We start from the raw sequence: 6,686 nt of genomic DNA, 5'->3' as shown, positions 1-6,686 counted from the left end.
TATTTGCTTATTTTCCTTAATTGAAATCTTAACGATCATCTTAGTTCACTAATGCACAGTGGATCAAGTGCTGTAGTGAGGCATCAGTTACTGAATATTACCAATAATTTCTAATACTTCTTAGTTTATTTATTGTGGGGTGTACCATGCTGAAACCTTTATTTGTTGGGTTTGAGTTTTTGAAAATGGAAGAGCTATAGTACTGGTGATGGGGAAGATGAAAGATGATAGTGCTCAAAGAAATGGTTTTATTTAGCAAAACCACCTCAGCTTATGAAAGGATTTACTTCTCTTTTGTGAGACCCAAAGGACTGGTGCTCAGAACCCGAATGGAAAGATATCTGAATGTGTTTATTAATACCTGTAGCATTTAGGGTGTGATTGATAAGTCTGTGTTAACAGACTTAGTCTCCATCTTGCTTTTTATTGTGGGAACTGTTTTAAGCAGATCAGTGGTGACTGTAGCTCACTCCAGCATAAACAGTAGTATGCTGTCCACATAAATAGTGAATACACATGAAAAATAATGTAACAAGCCCTGGTTAAGAATCTTCCATAATTTAGAAATACTAAGGACAAATTTATTTGCCAGGAGAAAATTGGTAGGTTTTCCAAGTGGAAAAACTAGACTTGAAGTTGCACTATCAGTGGCCATGTGTTTCACATATTGTATGCTAATTTATTTTGAAACTGATAGCATGCTCTGTCCAGGCATGCTCTGTCCAGGCATGCTCTTCTTATTATGTGCTTTAATTTACTTTGGAACTGATTACACTCTGCTCCAGCACTTCCCAGCTCACATCAGTGGAAAGCCCCTTGCTCACACAGCGCTGATTCCTTGCATTTTTGTTTTGTTTGGTGTCATAGACTCGTAGAAAGGCCTGGGATGGAAGGGACATTGAAAGTCATCTAGTTCAAGCCTGTGCCCCCAACATGGACATGGGCAGCTTCCATGAAAAAGGTTTTTAATGGCCCCATCCAGCCTGGCTCTCAATGCTTCCAGGGATGGGGCATCCACACCTCTGGACAGCCTATGTGCCAGTCAGTCACCACCCTCACAGTAAAGAATTATTTTCTAGTATCCAATTTAACTTGTTCTCTTTGAAGTTTGAAGCAGTTTTCCCTTGTCCTGTCACCACATGCTCTTATAGAAAGTCCCTGTCTGGCTTTCTTACAAGCTCCCTTCAGCTACGGGAAGGCCACCATTAGGTTAGCCCAAAGCCTGCTCTTTTCCAGGTTGGCCAGTCCCAACACTCTTGAGACTCTTGAGACTCTCCATCTCTTTCATGATCTTGTGGCCCTCCTCTGGAGTCACTGCAGCAGCTCCCTGTCCCTCCTGTGCTGGCACGCAGAGCTGGTGCAGGCCTGCAGTGGCTCTCAGCAGAGCAGAGCAGAGGGGCAGAATCCCCTCCCTGGCCCTGCTGCCCACGCTGCTCTGGCTGCAGCCCAGGACACGTTTGGCTCTCTGGGCTGGCAGTGCCCATGGTGCCTCATGTGCAGCCTCTCAGCCAGCAGCACCCCCAAGTCCCTCTGGGCAGGGCTGCCCTGGGGCTGCTCATGCCCAGCCTGTGCTGAGACTGGGGCGTGCCCCAACCCAGGAGCAGCACCAGCACCTGCTCTTGTTAAAAACCAGGAGGTTCCCATGGGCCCACTTCTCCAGCTTGTCCAGGTCCCTCTGGCTGGTATCCCATCCCTCAGGTGTGCTGAGCGCATCACTCAGTTTGTCACAGCAGTGCCTGAGTGAGTGTGTGTATACATACATATATATATATATATATATACACACACACACACATATACACGTACTTATGTTCTGCCTCTAAGAAGATTTAAAAAAAGAAATAACAAAAGCAGATACCTTCAGAATTGTTTTGAAATGCTACTTCTGAGATGAGCAAGAGTGTTTAAGAGTGTTCCATTTTCAAACTTGCTCTGTTGGTACTTTGAGAATGTACACCCTTGAGTCTTATGCAGATTAAATTAGTAACAGATTTTTAAAAATAAGTAGTTCTAGCTACAACAACTTTAAAATGTCATAAAAGTGCATTGGTTTGTTTTTAATTTTTAATATAGAAATGAACTTTGAGTTGATAATATAAAACAACAGCCTTTCTTTTTAGTCCTCCCTGTTATCTCCTTCTCCTGGGAGATCATGTCGTGTTCCAGGTGACTGGAGTTGAGTCATAAGCTGAGAGATGACTTCATAAGCTCGGTGCAGTCTTGTTGCCCACCTGCAGTGGGTGGAGGGAGCTGCTGGGGCCAGCCAGGCTGTGATGGCCACTTCTGGCTGGGCACAGAGCAGGGCTGCAGGAGCCCCTCAGCAAGCTGTGGAGAGGCAGGGCAGGAGAGGTTTTGCCCTCTGTGCCTTCAGACACCATGGTGTTGGCAGAGGGAGAGCTGCTCGTTTGTCCACTGTTGGTCACATATCCTTGAGGTGTTCCCTGAGGCTTGTCTCCATCTCACCTTGGCTTGCCATGTGGCTGTTGGGAAGCTGTCATTGATCTTGGTGTGCCTGGAGTGACCATCTGGGCACTTCCCAGACCTTGCCTGATGGCTGCTGGGGTTTTGCTCATGCACAGCAGCTGGCCAAGGAGATGTGGTTTTCCTTCATGAAAGGAGGGCTGCCCAAGGTGATGATATTCTTCAGTGACTTTGTGGTGACTGGCCTCATTGCCTTTGCTAAGCACCTTTTTTTCTATTGTTTCAGGTGTCTTTCTAGTTACTCTTTTGTACCTTGAAATGGATGGGTATCTGTTTTTTTCATTTGTGGGCAGCTGGGGGCAGGGGCTTAAAAGCAGAAGCTCTTGGAAGGGCCTGCAGGTGCTCTGCATGCACTGGTGCTGTGTTGGAGTCTGAATCACGGCTCTGTCTTACATGCCCTGTACTTTTGGTGGACTGGCTGGTAGCCTGAGGTTTTTCCCTCTGCTGGAGTTTTCTGGTGTTAGAAATACTATTGCACCTTAACAATAGCAAGTCTTTTTAAAATACTGATACGTCCTCATTACTAGGGTAGATGTTGGCAAAACCAGGAGCTGTGTGTTGGCTTCCTGAATTACTGGTGTGTCTCTCTTGCCTGAGGTAACCCAGGTGACCGACTCTGCTAGTCTTAATAAACAGTTTTCTGTAAAGATTTATCTGACAGCTATACAGAAGAATTTCTTAGCAGCGAGAAATATTTTCCCCAGTTTGACTGACCTAACACCTGACAGTTTCCATGGTACAAATGCATTATATTCTGACAGAAGCCTTCTTTTGGCAGATATTTGGGTTTAACAGAAGCAACTGATTTTGGTCACTTCTCCTAATTGTTTGTGTTAGTCTGGTCTCTGTTCTCTTTTGAGCAAATCTGACCATCAGGGAGTAAATTCCTTGTTGATATATTTGCTACCAACATGCTGTGCCAGACAGGTCTGGGTTTTTTCCTAAACTGGCTCCTAGTCCTCACCAGAATTAGTTCAACAAGTTTATGTATCTCAGCTAATTTAGAGTGTTTGGATGAGAGAAAGCTGTTTTTGTATCTGCCTTTTCTGAACAAGTATTCTTAAAATACCCAAGGGTGTCAGCGGAATTTCAGAAACTACATAATAGTGAATTTGCTTTTCATTTGAAAAAAACACTATTTTGATTATATAGTTTGTTTGATTTGGAACTTATCAAAGCTTTCAAAGTGGTGCTAAGTTAGTAATTTTTGTAATTTTCCCATCTAATTTAAAGTATTTTCCTAAATCTTGCCAGTTTTTTTCTCAATCTTTTGACTTTTTGTTGTCTCTAACTTGTATTATTTGGCAGATAATTGTTTATCATACTTGTAATCTGATCACATCCACCAGGGCAGAAAAACAGTTTTATATCCCTTTGCTTACGTTCTGCCATACTCCAATTGCTGTTAAGTAGTAAAGGCCATATCTGACCTCAGCAAAGGTTGGAAAAGTTTAGTTAACATTTGCTAGCAAAAACAGCAGTGCAGGATTCCCATACTGGTGCCCCAGGAACTGGTCCAGTGTGAAGTTCAGCTGTAGGTTCAGTTCTAGCCTGGGGCTGAGGGTCTGTTTGGGCTCCCAGGAGCTGCTTGGCAGTGGGGAGTGATGCTACCTGCTCCTTGTGCCTGTGGCAAACCCTAACCCTGCCCTTCACCCTCCTGACCCTGCTGCTGTTCACAGGCAACTGCTCTGGGCGTGGAATGCAGAGACAAATAGGACACAATATTTGCTTGTGTATAGATGCAGGTGAATGTAAACAAATCAGTCAGTAACAAAACAATAAATACCCTTAATTTCATGAAAGCGGATTATGATCAAGGACACTTCACTAACTAGACTTGATTGATTGAAAGGAAAGGAAATTTTGATCCTAATGAGATTAAATTTAATATGGTCATTTGTTTCAAAGCAGAGATTAAATCCTGGGATTTAATCATAGGCAGCAAATTTTCAGAACCTATTCTTCATTCAGCTGAAGCTAGAGGCAAAATTTTTGAGGCCAATGAGGGCAGAAGAATGCCCGCTCCAGTTAGTAGACTTATATGACAGAGAAGTGGCTCACACTTCAGTTCTAAACTGTTTGCTGGAAGTTTCCATGTGTTTTGTGTCTCTGTTTGGATGACAGGTGATCACAAGATAGTCAGCCACGTTCTGCTTCCACTTCCCAAAAATACCACTTTTGTTTACTGTCCTAGGGCCAAACCAGAACCATTGATTTTATTAGGCTGTGGATTTAAGTCCCAGTTTCCAGGCAGTTTACTTAAGAATAAAGTTGATTGCCTTTGACAGTGCTCAGGCCTTCTGTGACACTTGCATGGAACAGAGAAATTTTCTGTCATTTTTGTGGCTTTGATACTTTCTGGACCTGACTTACCCTTCAAGCTAATGAAAGGAAGGAAACTCTTGACAAAATTGGTGGAGCTATGTAGTGATATTGAGAATTGCCCCATAAGGAAAAAGCAAGGCATAAGCAGTTGTTCCTGCTTTTCTTCAGAACAGGGAAGGTAAAAATTCTGTATTTTATGGGGCCATGCCTGACAGAAGGGAAAGCTCACGTGACAACACTAATATGAAAGGCAAATGGAAGTAATTAAAATATTTATCGGAGAATCTACTGTTCTGATGAGACTATACTAATGTGCCAAAAAATCCTACCCTGTTCTTTCTCTCTTCCCACTTGAAAATTGCTTTGTAAGTTGTAGAGAATTGTAATTGTTGACTTTTGATGCAAATGATTTTGGCTCGTTTCTGCATAGCTCTTTATTGGCATTGATTTTAAAAGGCATAGTACTTTTAAAGTGACTATTTTCTCCTAAGAATGTTAGGATGGTCTTTCTTTTGGGTTTTTCTTGTTCCTGGCCAATGCAATATTAATAGTTTTGCAGTGATAATATAAGTTGGTTGACTTCTGAGACCCATTTTGCATTCTGCTTAAGGATATAAAGTAGAAGGCTTTTACTACAAGTTTGCAGGTCTGGCTGCAGTTTACTGGCCTTCGGTCCTAGACTGTATACCTGCCTTTCATGTACTGTACTTGCCAGAGCTAGAAATAGCCGTGCTGTCAAGAGATGAATACACATAGTAATTCATCGTAAAGAGAGGACCTAAATGCCTAAGATTTATGCATGGTGCAAAATTTGAGGTGCAGAAAATTTGTAAACAGAGACAGAGACACTGGCCTGAGTTTCCTTGTAAGACTGAGACATATTGCTACTGACAAAGGAAGTCATGCTCCTTTCTGTTATAAAATAGCCTGTGAATGGAGAGTTTACCCAGGAAAGATCTTGTGGCAGGGAATGCTCAGGCATGTGTCCTAACCAAAGCATGGCTGTAGGTTGTAGCTCTTCCTGGAAGTTATCATGTACAAAAAGGGATTTCACTTTATTTAGGACAGCAGTTTAATGAAACTAAATAAAACTAAGTGGGAAGGATGAGTTTTGAATGGTGTTAACTACTATTTCATGTAAAATTCCAAACACCTGCATGGGAATTACAGTTAAGCACCTAAATTCCTAACCTTTTCTAAATGAAGGAATCCTGATTTTTTTTTTTTTTTTTTTTTTTTAATATGTTGATGTGATATGTCATCAGGACTGGGATTGCACATCTGAGGCCCCCTGAATCTGAGTACTGCTTCGGAAGATACAGCATAGAAAATCACAAAGTGTTTAAGTTGGAAGGGACCTTTTAAAGATCATATAGTCCAGCCCCTTCACAATGGTTTTCATTAGTCTCACAAGAGAACAGAATTGATCTCCTGCAGGCCAAAATCTTGACTGACAGCCCTAGATCTGCAGCAGTTTTTCCCACTGGAGTTTGGATAGCTGATGGTAGCTGCAGCTCTCTTCACATTCTTTGTACTGCTTGGTCCAGCAGCATAAAACTGAATCCTTGTGCGTGGCTTCACTTACCTTGTTTAACAAACCAGAGCTTCAGCCCTGCCCTGCCCTCTGCCATGCTGTTTCTCCTCCAAATTTGCCTTCTACTTACAGCACAGTCCACATCCTTTCCACCCTGCCTTTGGATCTCACCAGGTCTCAATCCTTTTCTGTATCCCACCAATGTTTTTCCCAGAGTGAAACTGCTCACAAATTCTTGCTGGCACATAAACATTGTATCTTTAAAAAGTATTTTCTATACTCCCCATCAGAGTGTAATAAGAGTGTATGAAGGGTGCAAGTAACATGGCATCACCACTCCTGAGAA

The sequence above is a fragment of the Ammospiza nelsoni genome, chromosome 6 (genome assembly GCF_027579445.1).
Source record: "Ammospiza nelsoni isolate bAmmNel1 chromosome 6, bAmmNel1.pri, whole genome shotgun sequence".
Lineage (NCBI taxonomy): Eukaryota > Metazoa > Chordata > Aves > Passeriformes > Passerellidae > Ammospiza > Ammospiza nelsoni.
The sequence above is the reverse complement of the archived record's forward strand: the minus strand, read 5'-3'. Positions refer to the sequence as shown.